This window comes from Pristiophorus japonicus, chromosome 2 (assembly GCF_044704955.1).
Source record: "Pristiophorus japonicus isolate sPriJap1 chromosome 2, sPriJap1.hap1, whole genome shotgun sequence".
Lineage (NCBI taxonomy): Eukaryota > Metazoa > Chordata > Chondrichthyes > Pristiophoridae > Pristiophorus > Pristiophorus japonicus.
Genome location: NC_091978.1, coordinates 330,180,687 through 330,197,572, shown reverse-complemented (window position 1 = coordinate 330,197,572; position 16,886 = coordinate 330,180,687). Strand labels below are relative to the sequence as shown.

The 16,886-nt window shown below is 48.2% G+C and overlaps 1 protein-coding gene across 3 annotated transcripts in view; it reads right to left on the bottom strand.

Annotated features, from left to right (window-relative positions):
• ints10 (integrator complex subunit 10) overlaps positions 1 to 16,886 on the bottom strand; it is a 215,996-nt gene that overhangs the window by 197,812 nt on the left and 1,298 nt on the right. The window lies entirely within an intron of this gene.

The following is a 16,886-nucleotide window of genomic DNA, read 5'->3' as shown; positions in this document are numbered from 1 at the left end:
CTGCTTTGTAGACCATGAGCTTTATGTCGGTTTTAAGGTTCTGGTCTTCAAACCTTCTCTTTCTTAGGCGACCAAAGGCTGCGCTGGCACACAGAAGGCGGTGTTGGACCTCGTCATCAATGTCTGCCCTTGTTGACAGTAGATATGGAAAATGGTCCACAATGTCCAAGGCCTCACCAAGGCAGTGCTGTGCCGCAGGGGCAGGTTGATGAGCACCTTTGTTTTACGGATGTTTAGTGCAAGGCCTATGCTCTCGTACGCTACGTTGAACGTGTTGACGATGGTTTGGAGTTCGTCCTCCGAGTGAGTGCAGACGCAAGCATCATCTGCATATTGTAATTCAATGACAGTATCAAAGGCCTTTGTCAGGTTAAAGAAGGCCATGTACAGAGGTTGGTGGAATTCCCTGCATTTCTCTTGAAATTTTCGCATGGTGAAGATCCTGTCCATTGTGCTCCTTTAGTGGGTGGAATCTGCATTGCGACTCTGGGAGGAGCTCTTCTGCCACAGGGAGGTGGTGTTTGAGGAGGATTCTTGCGATAACTTTCCCTGCGGTAGTCAGCAAGGAAATTTCTCTGTAGTTACCGCAATCGTACTTAGCCCCTTTCTTGAAGATGGTCACGGTTATGGCATCTGAGATCTCCTGGCATGCTCTCCTCCTTCCAAATAAGAGAAATGACCTCATGTATTCGCGCCAATTGTACTTCTCCACCATGTTTTAGTGCTTCAGTGGGTATTCCATCTGCTCCTGAGGCCTTGTTGTTCTTCTGTTGTCAAAAGGCCTTTTCAATCTCAAGTTTGGGGCTGTACTGAGACGGTGGCGCGTAGCATGCTGTGGGATGGAGTAGAGGATACTCATGTCGAAGACAGAGTCTCGGTTAAGGAGATCTTCAAAGTGCTCCTTCCAGTGAGCACTTACTGCCTCTCTGTCCTTGATGAGAACTTCTCCGTTCTTCGACTACAGTGGGGTAGGACCTTGGTTGCTTGGGCCGTAGGTACTCTTTACTGCACTGAAGAATCCACGCGCGTCGTGGTTGTCGGCTAGTTGCTGGATCTCCTGCGCTTTCTACACCCACCATTTGTTTTTTGTTGGACCTCACCTTCAGATGTCTGCAGATCTTGCACTCGAATTGTCTTGCTGTTTCCAATTCAAGAATGCCTTGCGCTTGCAGCTTATTTACTCCTGGTCATTCTCGTCGAACCAGTCTTGGTGTTTCCTGGTCGAGTGACCGAGCGTCACCTTCCAGTTCTTAATTATGGAGGCCTTGAGGGCAGACCAGGCGCCGTGAGCACCCTGCATAACTTTGAGCCAGGTTGGTCATCATTGGCAGTCCCTCAAAATCGAGGAAGACTTGCTTCCACTCTAAAAGTGAGTTCTCAGGTGACTGTACAGTCCAATACGGGAATTGCAGTCTCTGTCAAAGGTGGGACAGACAGTTGCTGAAGGAAAGGGTGGGTGGGCAGTCTGGTTTGCCACACGATCCTTCCACTGCCTACGCTTGTTTTCTGCATGCTCTCAGTGATGAGAACTCAAGGTGCTCAGCGCCCTCCCGGATGCGCTTCCTTCACTTAGGGTGGTCTTTGGCCAGGGATTCCCAGATATCGGTGGGGATGTTGCACTTTATCAAGGAGGCTGTGACGGTATCCTTGAAATGTTTCCTCTGCCCACCTGGGGCTCGCTTGCCGTGTAGAAGTTCCGAGTAGAGCGCTTGCTTTGGGAGTCGTGTCGGGCATGCGGACAATGTGGCCAACCCAACGGACCTGGTCGAGTGTGGTCAGTGCTTCGATGCTGGGGATGTTGGCCTGATCGAGAACACTGACGCTGGTGCGTCTATCCTCCCAGGAGATTTGCAGGATCTTGCGGAGACATCATTGGTGGTATTTCTCCAGCAATTTGAGGTGTCTTCTGTATATGGTCCACATCTCTGAGGATGGGACTATCTTGGATCGAGCTTGAAGGCGACTAAGGTTGAACAGGTTCCCATTGGTACTATAGTTTAGTTCCACTCCAGCGGGGAGCTTGTTGAGCGTGAGATGGAGCATTGCGAGTGAGATCGAGAAGAGGGTTAGCATGATGACGCAGCCTTGCTTGACCCTGGTTCGGACGTGGATTAGGTCTGTGGTGGATCCATTGGTCAGGATCATGACTTGCACGTCGTCGTGGTGACAAACTTTTGGGGGCAGCTGAAATGGAGGAGGACGTTCCCTAGTCCCTCGCGGATTAACAGTGTCAAAGGCCTTTAACAGGTAAAAGAAGGCCATGTACAAGGGTTGGTGTTGTTCCCTGCATTTCTCTTGTGGTTGTCGTGCCGTGAATATCATTTCTGTTGTACCCTGTAGCGGACGGAATCCGCACCGTGACCCTGGGAGGAGCTCCTCAGCCACAAGGAGAAGACGGTTGAGGAGGATTCTAACGATGACTTTCCCAGTGGCCGACAACAGGAGATTCCTCTGTAGTTGCCACAGTCGGACTTGCCCCCTTTTTAAAAGATGGTCACGATTATAGCATTTCTGAGATCTCCAGGCATGCACTCCTCCTTCCAGATGAGAGAGATGAGGTCATGCATTCGAGCCAATAGTACCTCTCCCCAAAGCAAGTGCTCTACTCGGAACTCCTTCACAGCAAACGAGCCAAAGGTGGGCAGAGGAAACGTTACAAGAACACATTCAAAGCCTCCCTGATAAAGTGCAACATCCCCACCGACACCTGGGAGTCCCTGGCCAAAGATCGCCCTAAGTGGAGGAAGTGCATCCGGGAGGGCGCTGAACACCTCGAGTCTCATCGCCGAGATCATGCAGAAATCAAGCATAGGCAGCGGAAAGAGCATGCTGCAAATCTGTCCCACCCTCCCTTACCCTCAACAACTCTGTCCCACCTGTGACAGGGACTGTGGCTCTGGTATTGGACTGTTCAGCCACCTAAGGACTCATTTTAAGATTGGAAGCAAGTCTTCCTCGATTCTGAGGGACTGCCTATGACTGACTGGCCTCTCCACCATACTTTAGTGCCTCAGCAGGGATTCCATTTGCTCTTGATGCCTTATTGTTCTTGAGCTGATGGATGGATTTTTCTACCTCGTGCAAGGCTGGAGTTTTGCTGAGATGATGGCGGGTAGCATGCTGCGGGATGGAGTCGAGGAAACTCGTGTCAAAGACAGAGTCTCAATTAGGGAGATCTTCGAAGTGCTCCTTCCAGCGGGCCCTGATTGCCTCAGTATCCTTAATGAGTGTCTCCCCGTTCTTGGCCAGCAGTGGGGTCAGGCCTTGGGTGCTTGGGCCGTAGGTGGACTTGACTGCGGTGAAGAATCCTCGCACATCATGGCTGTCGGCCAGCTGCTGTATCTCCTGTGCTTTCTCCACCCACCATCTATTGTTTAGGTCACCGGTTTTTTGTTGGACCTCGGCCTTCAGCCATCAGTAGAACTCAGAAATGCACTGTGCTTGCGGTTTATTAAGCTCCTGGATCTCCTAGTCATTCTCATCAAACCAGTCCTGGTGTTTCCTGGTTGAGTGACCGAGCATCTCTTCGCAGGCACTGGTTATGGTGGCCTGGAGGACAGACCAAGTGCTGTGGGCACTCTGCGTCGTGGGGTCATCGAGGATCGGCAGTGAGACGCTGGCTATATAGGGCTCTCTTAGCTGGGTCTTTCAGTGCCCCGGCGTTGATTTTTCTATGGCATTGCTTCTGTTGCCATCATTGCTTTGGGGCTATATAAATGTTGATGACAGAATTGATTAGGTTCATCCAGCAGTCGTTAGCTTCTATCATGGTGTGGGTGATGCTCACGTCCTTGCGATCCCTCGCTCAAATGATGACATAGTCGAGCAGGTGCCAGTGTTTGGATTGAGCGTGTTGCCACGATGCCTTGTACTTATCCCTCTGGCGGAACAAGGTGTTGGTGATGACAAGGACATAGACAGGCTAAGTGAGTGGGCAAAAATTTGGCAGATGGAGTATAATGTTGGAAAGTGTGAGGTCATGCACTTTGCCAGAAAAAAAACAAAGAACAAGTTATTATTTAAATGGAGAAAGATTGCAACGTGCTGCAGTACAACAGGACCTGGGGGTACTTGTGCATGAAACACAAAACGTTAGTATGCAGGTACAGCAAGTGATCAGGAAGGCCAATGGAATCTTGGCCTTTATTGCAAAGGGGATAAAAACATAGAAACATAGAAAATAGGTGCAGGAGCAGGCCATTCGGCCCTTTGAGCCTGCACCGCCATTCAATATGATCATGGCTGATCATGCAACCTCAGTACCCCACCCCTGCCTTCTCTCCATACCCCCGGATCCGAGTAGCCGCATGGGCCACATCTAACTCCATTTTGAATATGTCCAACGAACTAGACTTTTCTGTGGCAGAGAATTCCACAGGTTCGCAACTCTCTGGGTGAAAAAGTTTCTCCTCATCTCTGTCCTATATGGCTTACCCCTTTAATCTATGACCCCTGATTCTGGACTTCCCCAACATCGGTAACATTCTTCCTGCATCTAACCCCTCCAGTCCCGTCAGAATTTTATAAGTTTCTATGAGATCCCCTCTCATTCTTCTAAATTTGAGTATAAGCCTAGCCAATCCAGTCTTTCCTCATATGTCAGTCCTGCCATCCCGGGAATCAGCCTGGTGAACCTTCGCTGCACTCCCTCAATAGCAAGCATGTCCTTCTTCAGATTAGGAGACCAAAACTGCATACAATGCTCAAGGTGTGGTCTCACCAAGGCCCTGTACAACTGCAGTAAGACCTCCCTGTTCTTATACTCAAATCCCCTCGTTATGAAGGCCAGCATGCCATTTGCTTTCTTTACTGCCTGCTGTACCTGCATGCCTACCTTCAATGACTGATGTACCATGACACCCAGGTCTCTTTGCACCTTCCCTTTTACTAATCTGTCACCATTCAGATAATAATCTGCCTTCCTGTTTTTGCCACCAAAGTGGATAACCTCACATTTAGCCACATTATACTGCACCTGCCATGCATTTGCCCATTCACCTAACCTGTCCAAGTCCCCCTGCAGCCTCTTAGCATCCTCCTCGCAGCTCGCACTGCCACCCAGCTTAGTGTCACCTGCAAATTTGGAGATATTACATTAAATTCCTTCGTCTAAATCATTAATGTATATTGTAAATAGCTGGGGTCCCACCACTGAACCCTGCGGCACCCCATTGGTCACTGCCTGCCATTCTGAAAAGGACCCATTTATTCCGACACTTTGCTTCCTGTCTGCCAACCAGTTCTCTATCCACATCAATACATTAGCCCCAATACCCCATGTGCCTTAATTTTGCACACTAATCTCTTGTGTGGGACCTTGTCAAAAGACTTTTGAAAGTTCAAATATACTACATCAACTGGTTCTCCCTTATCCACTCTACTAGTTACATCCTCAAAAAACTCTCGAAGATTTGTCAAGCATGATTTCCCTTTCATAAATCCATGCTGACTTGGACTGATCCTGTCACTGCTTCCCAGATGCGCTGCTATTACATCTTTAATAACTGATTCCAGCATTTTCCCCACCACCGATGTCAGGCTGACCGGTCTATAATTCCCTGTTTTCACTCTCCCACTTAAAAAAAAAGTGGGGTTACATTAGCTACCCTCCAATCCATAGGAACTGATCCAGAGTCCATGGAATATGACCCCCAATGCATCTACTATTTATAGGGCCACTTCCTTAAGTACTCTGGGTTGCAAACTATCAGGCCTTGGGGATTTATCGGCCTTCAGTCCCTTCAATTTCCCTAACACCATTTCCTGACTGATAAGGATTTCCCTCAGTTCCCCCTTCTCGCTAGACCCTCGGTCCCCTAGTATTTTCGGGAGGTTATTCGTGTCTTCCTTAGTGAAGACAGAACCAAAGTATTTGTTCAATTGGTCTGCCATTTCCTTGTTCCCCATTATAAATTCACCTGATTCTGACTGCAAGGGACCTACATTTGTCTTCACTAATCTTTTTCTCTTCACATATCTACAGAAGCTTTAGCAGTCAGTTTTTATGTTCCCTGCAAGCTTCCTCTCAATCTATTTTCCCCCTCCTAATTAAACCCTTAGTCTTCCTCCCAGTCCTCAGGTTTGCTGCTTTTTCAGGCCAATTTATATGCCTCTTCCTTGAATTTAACACTTACCCTAATTTCCCTGGTTAGCCACCTTCCCTTTTTTATTCTTACGCCACACAGGGATGTACAATTGTTATAATTCATCCATGTGATCTTTAAATGTTTGCCATTGCCTATCCACCGTCAACACTTTAAGTGTCATTCTCCAATCTATCCTAGCCAATTCATGTCTCATACCAAAGTTTCCTTTTTTTAAGTTCAGGACTCTAGTCTCTGAATTAATTGTGTCACTCTCCATCTTAATGAAGAGTTCTACCATATTATGGTCACTCTTCCCCAAGGGGCCCCGCATGACCAGATTGCTAATTAATCCACTCTCGTTACACAAGACCTAGTCTAGGATGGCCTGCTCTCTAGTTGGTTCCTCGACTTATTGGTCTAGAAAACCATCCCTTATACACTCCAGGAAATCCTCCTCCACAGTGTTGCTACCAGTTTGGTTAGTCCAATCAATATGTAGATTAAAGTCACCCATGATAACTGCTGTACCCTTATTGAACGCACCCTTAATTTCCTAATTGAGGCCATCCCCAACCTCCCTACTACTGTTTGGTGGTCTGTACACAACTCCCACTAACGTTTTCTGCCCTTTGGGATGGAGTATAAAAGCAGGTTAGTCTTACTACAGTTATACAGGGTATTGGTGAAGCCACACCTGGAATACTGCGTGCAGTTTTGGTTTCCATATTTACGAAAGGATATACTTGCTTTGGAGGCAGTTCAGAGACGGTTCACTAGGTTGATTCCGGAGATGAGGGGGTTGACTTATGAGGAAAGGTTGAGTAGGTTGGGCCTCTACTCATTGGAATTCAGAAGAATGAGAGGTGATCTTATCGAAACGTGTAAGATTATGAGGGGGCTTAACAAGGTGGATGCAGAGAGGATGTTTCCACTGATGGGGGAGACTAGAACTCGAGGGCTCTGATCTTAGGCAGCCCCTTGTTCTAATTAAAACCATGAGGAGAAATTTCTTCTCTGAGGGTTGTAAATCTGTGGAATTCGCTGCCTCAGGGAGCTGTGGAAGCTGGGACATTGAATACATTTAAGACAGAAATAGACAGTTTCTTAAAACGATAAGGGAATAAGGGGTTATGGGGAGCGGGCAGGGAAGTGGACCAGAGTCCATGATCGGATCAGCCATGATCGAAGGGCCGTATGGCCTACTCCTGCTCCTATTTCTTATGTTCTTGTGTTCTTAAGGTCATGTTTTAGGCATTTTGTCTCGAGAAGGGTACCGCTGGAATTGGTTTTCCCTAGCCCTCTCTGCCAATCATGCCTCCCCAGAGGTCTGTGTCCTTATTGACACTTACACTGAAGTTGCTGAGGAGGATCAGTTTGTTGTCTGTAGGGATGGGGGACAGGGATTGTTCGAGGCTGGAGTAGAATGCCTCTTTAGCCTCATCTGTTGTATCGAGTGTTCGGGCGTACGCACTGATAACTGTAGCGCACTGGTTCTGGGATAGGGTGAGCCGGAGAGTCAGGAGGAGTACGCTAATTCTGCAGGGGGAGTCTCCGAGGCGGTCGACCAGCTCGTTCTTGATGGCGAACCAAACTCCATGGAGGCGGCGTTCTTCCTCTTGTTTGCCTTTCCAGAAGGTGTAACCTTCACCTTGTTCTTTGAGCTGGCCTTCTGCTGCCCGTCGGGTCTCGCTTAGGGCAGCGATGTTGACATTGAAGCGTCTAAGGTTCCCAAACAATGATGGCGATGTGGCATTCCAGTCTGTTGCTGTTGTCTATGAGGGTGCTGAACTTCATTTTGAAGGGTGGAAGATGCCTGTGCATGAGTTCTTTTAACGTGGGGTGGCCGTTGCACACTGGCTACCAAACGGGCTTAGCAGAGCAAGGTCTTGGTCCAGTGGCAAGAGGGTCTGAGGCGACAGACCAGGTTCTACTGTATGGGCCTAATTGCCTACAGTGGGGTGTGAGCCGTAAGCTCGGCCCTGAGCAGCGCCTTCAGAAGAAGTGGTGGGAGATTTGAGGTATGATGAGGGGAGGGGATGAGAGACGCTGGGGCCCTGCTCCATTTTAGCTTCTCGAAGGGTCGTGGGAGAAGTCAGAGTGGCCGCCGCCATTACCCGTGCCACGTGCCCGACCGTGGCTCCGCCGCTGCTCCTCCAGCTGCTTTCACCTCCGCAGTTTGGGCCGCCGGCCGAAAGGACTCCGAGTTCGCCGCCGACATGTAAAGTGTTGTATATGCAGACTATGGATGTACTCTCTGTGCAGTCACTGTGTGGTTGCAGAAGATGGAGACTTATTTACCTGATGTACTATCAATAAGGTTTACACTGTGTATATACATGCTGGCACCACTAAAGGGTGCAACTGGTGGAGACTGGGGGTTTCCTGCCCTGGTGGCAGGGCCCAGTATAAAAGGCTGCACACCATGCTTGTGCCTCACACTGGAATTTGGAATAAAGGACCAAAATCACTACAGTTTGAGCAGAACACATTGCCTTGTAGAGTCATTCAAAGTACATTACAGACATAATATAAAGTGTGTCTTACAAGATGGCGCCCAGGACGGCAGCTCCCTAGGGAACAAATCCTCCCAGGTCTGAACTCTGTCCCCCCTTTCCAGCAGCGTCCTTCGGAGCCTCTTCGGCCAGCAACCTCATAGTTCTTTCGCCAGGTTGGTAGCAAGGCACTGGCTGAATCGTGCTTTCTTAGCATGGTCTCCGAGTGCTCCAGTGTTGATTTCCCTGCGGCATTGTTTCTGTTGCCGCCATTGTTTTTGAGCAACATTGATGGACATCACCGAGCTGATTAGGCGGTTGTCTGTCCAGCAGTCGTCAGCTCCTGTCATGGCATGGATCATACGCATGTCCTTGTGGTCCCTCACTTGGACGATGACATAGTCTAGCAGGTGCCAGTGGTTGGATTGAGGGTGTTGCCATGAAGCCTTGTACTTATCAGAAGACGGAACAAGGTGTTGGTTATGACAAGACCAAGTTCTAAGCATTTCGTCAGCGGGATGTTACCGTTGGAGTTGGTGTTCCCTACTCCCTCTCTGCTGATCACATCTCCCCAGCAGCCTGTGTCCTTTCCAACTCTGGCGTTAAAGTCACCAAGGAGGATCAGCTTGACCCCCTGTGGTAGTTGGGACAGGGATCCTTCACGGCTGGAGTAGAATTCCTCTTTGATCTCATCTGTAGCTTCCAGTATTGGGCGTATGCACTGCTTCCGGGCTAGATTGAGTTGAAAGGTCATGAGTCACTCGTTTATCCTGCAAGGGGAGTCTCTGAGACGGCCAACTAGCTCATTTTGTTATAGCGAAGCCCACCCCATGGTGGCGGCGTTCTTCTTCTAATTTACCTCTCCAGAAGAACATGTAACCACCACCTTATTCCCTAAGCTGGCCTTCCACTTCCCGCCGGGTCTCGCTTAGGGCGGCAATGTCTATGTCAAAGTGTCTGAGTTCCCGGGCAACGATGGCTGTATGACGTTCCAGTCTGTTGCTGTTGGGATTGTCCATGAGGGTCCTGACGTTCTAGGTCCTGAACTTCATTTTAAACAGTAGAGGATGTCCGTGCCTGAAATCTTTTAACGTGGGCAAGCCATTGCACACCAGCTACCGCACAGGCTTGACAGAGCAAGGTCTTGGTCCAGTGGCAAGGGGATCCAAAACAACTGGAGACCCGGCTCCGCTGCATTAGCCTAGTACATACATATAAATACAAACATACTCCTACTATTCACTGTCCTCCTTCCCACAAGACCTCTCGCCCTGGAATTCATAGGACATTCCTCGTTGGTCCCTTTCTCCACACCTCACCACTTCTGTCCTCTGCTCCTCGCCGCTTTGGGACTGGCGAGGAGTGGAGTTCGGAAGCGGCGGAGAGAAGCTGCGTGGAGCGGAGGTCAGAGGCGGCTTGGAGCAGAGGTCAAATGCAACACTATTACACTATACAAAAAACGGCAAGAATGTGCTTATTGTATAATGACAACCAATAAAAAGTTTAAATTAGCAGGACTTTAAAAAAAAAATCAGAAATCAGAATCATGTTTAAACTATAAAGTGGCTGCTACTATCTACCCTGAAAGCTCGAGGGACATTCTCATTAAATAAAGATCACATTTCTGATAGAGATCAGTTTGATGACACAACTCTTAGGCCAATTCTCCCCAAAATAAGAAATTATAATTTATTGATTTTAATTTGGTCTCCAATTACATGCCCCTTCTTTTGTCTTTATGGTATGCTTTTTGGTAAAGAATCTGGGGTCAAAACAATTTTAATCAGAGTAAAAGTTTCAATTCTTGAATATTTTAATCCATGTTGTAATTGGCACTTTGAATTGTTCACATAACCCAAGCAAGATATTAACTAGTGTTTTGTTAGACAGACACAGGATTAGCATGGATCAACTGGATTGAGGACCATTACCTAAAGCAGATACTATTTGGTTTGTTGAGGAAAAACAAGGATAGGCAACCCCTTTGTTTTCTTTTTCTGTCAGCTGTAGCTCAGTGGGTAGCACACTCATCTGAGTCAGAAGGTTGTGGGTTCAAGACCCACTCCAGAGACTTGAGCACAAAAATCTAGGCTGACACTCCAGTGCAGTGCTGAGGGAGCAAGGCTGTCATCCCTGTTGTCCTGGCCAATATTTATCCCTCAATCAACATAATGACCAAATAATCTGTTTTTGTTATCACAATGCTGTTTGTGGGAGTTGCTGTGCGCAAATTGGCTGCCACGTTTCCCACGGCGCAGACACGATGGGCCGACCTCCTTCTGCGCTGTAAATTTCTATTACAACACTGACTACACTTCAAAAGGACTTCAGTGATTGTAAAGCACTTTGAGATGTCCGATTGTCGTGAAAGGCAAGTCTCTATTTTCTTTCTTTTTGTTTGAGACCAATTTTTTCATCAAGCTGAGCAACATCTTAATTTTTTGCATTTTACATCAGAATTGAGCACCTAGCATGCCCAAATCTGCTATAGTGTGGATAGATACAGAGGAAAGCTGTTTTTGTTCCACGCATCTACACACTGGTCTCAGAAAAATAAACCAATCATGCTTATTTACAGAAAAATGTCCCAACTTAATTTTCAATACCAGTGATATTTAGTTCATAAAGTTTTTAATAGATGAAAATATTGAATAAAAGAATCTTACATCTGCACACTTTGGAAAAACACCCATTGCAAAAGCTTCAAATAAAATATATAAACCGTGGGAGTTTTATTTCTGCATTAAACAAAATTGTGAAATGACAGAATAATAAATGATTCTCATGTGTTAACATCTAAAATCTTAAGCCTGTACAATACAGTCCAATTTATTAGAAAACTTTAGGACCAAGGAAGTTCTCATTAGGGGTCCATGTATTACAAAACTTTTGGTCTTTTGTCACGGACTGATTTGGGGAAGGCAGGAAATCTTATTCAACAACAACAACTTGTATTTATATAGCGCCTTTAACATAGTGAAACGTCCCAAGGCACTTCACAGTATTATGCAGTAAAAATGACACCGAACCGCATAAGTAGAAATTAGCGCAGGTGACCAAAAGCTTGGTCAAAGATGCATGTTTTAAGGAGCGTCTTGAAGGAGAAAAGGGAGGTAGAGAAATTTAGGCAGGAAATCCCAGAACTTGGCGCCTAGGCAGCAGAAGGCATGGGCACCAATGGTTGAATGATTATAAACAGGAATGCTCAGGAGGGCAGAATTAGAGGAGCGCAGACATCTCGGGGGGGGGGGGGGGTTGTGGGGTTGGAGGAGATTACAGAGATAGAGAGGGACGAGGCCATGGAGGGATTTGAAAATAAGGATGAGAATTTTGAAATTGAGGCGTTGCTTAACCGGAAGCCAATGTAGGTCAGCGAGCACTGGGGTGATGGGCGAGCGGGACTTGGTGCGAGTTAGGACACGGCAGCCAAGTTTTGGTATTCAGTTAATAAATACATGCCAAAATAGCCTCTAGAGAGACGGGGCTAAAACGATTCTAGTAATGGAGATACTGTAATTAGAATTTACTGTAGATACTGTTGTGTCCTTAGATGCTCTCACAATGACTCCATGAGGCAGTGTGTTGAACTTGAACTGTAGTGACCCAAGTCCTTTATTATTTACCTCCAGAGTGAGGATCACACCTGGTGGCCTGCCTTTTATACTAGGCCAGGCACACCTGTACAGGTAACCTACGAGTCTCCTACTGCTGTGCCCTCTGGTGGCACACATAGAAACATAGAAAATAGGTGCAGGAGTAAGCCATTCGGCCCTTCAAACCTGCACCGCCATTCAGTGAGTTCATAGCTGAACATGCAACTTCAGTACACCATTCCTGCTTTCTCACCATACCCCTTGATTCCCCCCTAGTAGTAAGGACTACATCTAATTCCTTTTTGAATATATTTAGTGAATTGGCCTCAACAACTTTGTGGTAGAGAATTCCACAGCTGCACCACTCTCTGGGTGAAGAAGTTTCTCCTCATCTCGGTCCTAAATGGCTTACCCCTTATCCTTAGACTGTAACACCTGGTTTTGGACTTCCCCAACATTGGGAACATTCTTCCTGCATCTAACCTGTCTAAACCCGTCAGAATTTTAAACATTTCTATGAGATCCCCTCTCATTCTTCTGAACTCCAGTGAATACAAGCCCAGTTGATCCAGTCTTTCTTGATATGTCAGTCCCGCCATCCCAGGAATCAGTCTGGTGAACCTTCGCTGCACTCCCTCAATAGCAAGAATGTCCTTCCTCAAGTTAGGAGACCAAAATTGTACACAATACTCCAGGTGTGACCTCACCAAGGCCCTGTACAACTGTAGTAACACCTCCCTGCCCCTGTACTCAAATCCCCTCGCTATGAAGGCCAACATGCCATTTGCTTTCTTAACCGCCTGCTGTACCTGCATGCCAACCTTCAATGACTGATGTACCATGACACCCAGGTCTCGTTGCACCTCCCCTTTTCCTAATCTGTTACCATTCAGATAATGGGCTGTCTCTGTTTTTACAACCAAAGTGGATAACCTCACATTTATCCACATTATACTTCATCTGCCATGCATTTGCCCACTCACCCAACCTTGAGATAATATCAACAGTAGCCATGTAGAATACATGACATCACTCCCCCCTGAATCCTCAGTGCAAATGGCCTCTGCATTGTTCTCTGGGCTTAACTCTATATGGGTTTTGACTGGTTGACCTCGGGCGGGCCAGCTCAACCTTGGGGGGTAGTTGGTACAGTATCGTGCTGGTGGTTGCTGTTTGTGTGTGTGTGTTCCTAACCACTCCATTCTCCACCCCCCACACTGATACACTGATGTGGCGGGGGCTCCTGACATTCATGTTCCGGTAAGTGGGTTTTCCTTTTTTTTTGTGGTTCCATGGTTCGACAAGTACGTTAGATGCCTTGTTGATGCGGTGACCGGTGCTTGAGGACAAGTTAGTTCCGGAGCTGCTGGGTGGCGTCCCTGCAGTCTGGTGGCGGCTCAGTGCCCGGTGCTGGCTGTGGGAACCTGGTTGGCTCGCGTAGCCTGCTCTCGGGACTGTTGCCATGATTCCTAGCATCAGGCAGGTTCACAGATGTCTGTGACCTCCTGTCCTTTCTTTACGCTCTGGGTCATAGCTGCTCCCTGAGGAGCTGTCGCCGAGCAGTGCAGAGCAAACTGCTGACTCGCTGGTCTGAGCGTCGTTTGGTTTGGAATCCTGGCTCGTGCTCGTTTCCTCTGGGGGAACAGTGGCGGGTGACCCTACATCTAGGGGTATGGCCTTGGTGCAGTCTGCATCTTCAGGCTCATGGCAGTTGGTGCCATTGGTTGCCTGAGAGATGGAGCCGACCCAGGGCATGGTATCAATACCGTTGCCGTTGCCCTGCTGAGGTAATTTTCTCCGCAGCTCGTGCATTGGCTGCTTGTGGCCATGCTTCGTGGTGCATGACTCTGGTCCCCGGGACGCAGGCTACAGCATTGGGTAGCTCACTGGATCTGTGTGCACCCGATGGGTGTCTGCCCGCTGCATTGGCTGCGTGCAGTGGGAATCTTGCATCGCACAGCTTTTCCTTACATGATGGACACCCTAGGACTTTTCCTCGCTGGTTGCATACGCACAGTTCAGATCATCAATCACACATTGTACATAATCGCGCGACTTTTCCTCGCTGGTTGCATGTATACAATTCCGATTATCAGTTACACATTTTACATGATCAGTTACACACTTTACATAATCCGTAGCACCTTTTGTTTCTAGCTTACAATTACTGTTACATTGCTTACATGTGTGGAACTGTCCCTTTAATTGTAGTGGGTTGCAGGCCTCCTTTAAGAGAGCCTTGCTTGCTTTACCCCAATCCGCTTCTCCATTTGGTGCTACGTGTTGCTCCATCAGCATTGCACCTCGTGGTCTGGCCGCAGCCATCTTTATCTTCAGCCCATCACCTCGTGATTTGGGCGCCATCGTTCCTTCGTCCACGATGTCGACTGCAGTGATCTTCTTCTCCCCGGGTTCTGCCTCCGCAGTTGGGAAGTCGCTTCTGGATCCGATTTTCTTCTTCAGGAGTCCTGACACTGGAGCCTGGAAGGTGCATTCAGGTCGTCTCAGCTGGATCATCTCTATGCAGTCGTGCTGAGCGGTCTGTGTCTCACGTGCCATGCTGGTCTGCTCTCCAGTGCCAAGTCCACTCTCAGGTGAGAGCAGAGGGGTGAAATCTTCCCAGTTCCACTAGTTCTTCTCCACCCACCTTCTGCCGAGCAGCGTTGGTCCATCACCTGCAACAATCCACAGAGGTAACTTGTGTACTGCGCCATCATGGAGTACCTTTATATTCACACTACCAATGACTGGGATGATTTCATTGGTGTAGGTGCAGAGCTTTGCCTGGACCGGGGCCAACTCGGGTCGTTCAGCCGAATTGTCCCACAGTCTCTCAAAGGCTCCTTGATTCATCACTGATGGACACGGGGGCGAGCCAACTTCCATAAAGACTGGACTTCCCTCTATCTTGACTCCCATCTTCAGCGGGGAGCACTCGGTGGTGCAGGTAAACATGCTATGTATCTCCCTGTGGGACTGAGCTGCCTCTCTGTCTAACAATTCATAATCCACGCTGGATTCATGGCCATCTGTGGACTCCTCATCGACACAGCAAGTCCTATTTCTCTTACACATTCGCTGGAGATGGCCGTATGTGCTGCAGCCTTTGCAAACATAGTTTTTAAAGTGGCACTGGTGAGCCCTGTGATTCCCTCCGCAACGCCAGCATGGTGCTACTCGATTAGCAACCTCTCGGCGGTCTCTGAGTTAAGGGACTCATGAGAATGTGTAAAAGGATTGCGAAAGTGGTAGATGGCTAGAGAAGGTGGCAAAAGGATGGAGATAGGGAATCATGGGAAAATAGCTAAAGAAATGGTCAAGATGCAGACAACTGCAGAATCAACAGAAAAAAAAAGGGGTTACCAAGAGTTGAAGTTGAGGTTAGACACGGGTCATGAGAAAGCCCAAGGCAGCACAAAGAAAGAAAGCAATTCGAGATAGGAAGGGAAAAGTAATAGCTACTACTGAGGAAGAGAAACTAATTGGGTTCTTTACTGATAAGGGAAGACCGGTTAGCAAAGCTATAACTAACCTACCTGACACCAGCCCTAATTGGGAGACTTTCTTGCCTGCCATTGGACGTACTCGGGGGGGGGGGGGGGGGGGGGAAAGGGAAGGCAGAAAGGGATTGGATAGACCAAGTGCTAATCAATGTGTTCTGTTTTGAAAATGTATATCTACTGTGCTTTTCGCGCTGAAAAGGGGCTTGTCCAGGGGAAGGTAAACAGGCTCTGATTGAGAGTGTCTCTTTGACAAGTCCCGGCCGGAGAATCTTCAATAAAGGTCTTTTACAGAAAAGGCAAGAGGTGTTCGCGTGTCAGTGTATTCGCTGAAACAGATTGAGGGAAAAAGAATCCGTATTAACACTCAAGGGTCTGTTCTCTCTTGCCAGAGAGGATTCGTGCTGTACAGTCCAGCCCCTGAATGGCACCACTCTGTGCACAGTACCTGCCGGGTTTTAGTCCTGAGGGCGAGACATCTGCCTAGAGCCGCAAGTCGAGGTCATGAATGATTGACTCACAGAGATGGCCTTCTGCAGTGTGACTGTGGTATCCGCCGACAGTAGCTTGTGAAGGCGGCCCTCATGGCCAATTCCAATGACAAAAATGTCCCACAGCGCTTCATTGAGGTGGGTGCCGAACTCGCACGGTGCCAGTCTCCTGAGGTCTGCAGTATACTTCGCGAATTCCTGGCCTTCGGGCCGTCGGTGGGTATAAAACCAGTGTCTGGCTGTGAGGATGCTCTCCTTGGGCTTGAGTTGCTCCTGGATCAGAGTTACGAACTCCTTGTATGACTTGGTCATTGTATTCGCTGGTGCCAGCAAGTCCCTGACGAGGCCATAGACGTTGGGCCCACAACTGGTTAGTAGGATAGCTCGCCGCTGATCAGCCAGTGCGGCCGGGTCATCTCCTGCCAGGTCGTTTTCTGTGAAGAAGTGTTCTAGCCTCTCCACAAAGGCATCCCAATCATCACCATCGGTGAATTGCTGCAATGTACCAAGGGTAGCCATTTCTGCGTGAAAGTTCATAATCTCGTCGTCAGTTGTTGTGTCCTTAGATGCTCTAACAATAACTCCACGAGGCAGTGTGTTGTACTTGAACTGTAGCGACCGTAGTCCTTTATTAGTTAACTCCAGAGTGAGGATCACACCTGGTGGCCTGCCTTTCATACTAGGCCAGGCACACCTGTACAGGTAACCCACGAGTCTCCCACTG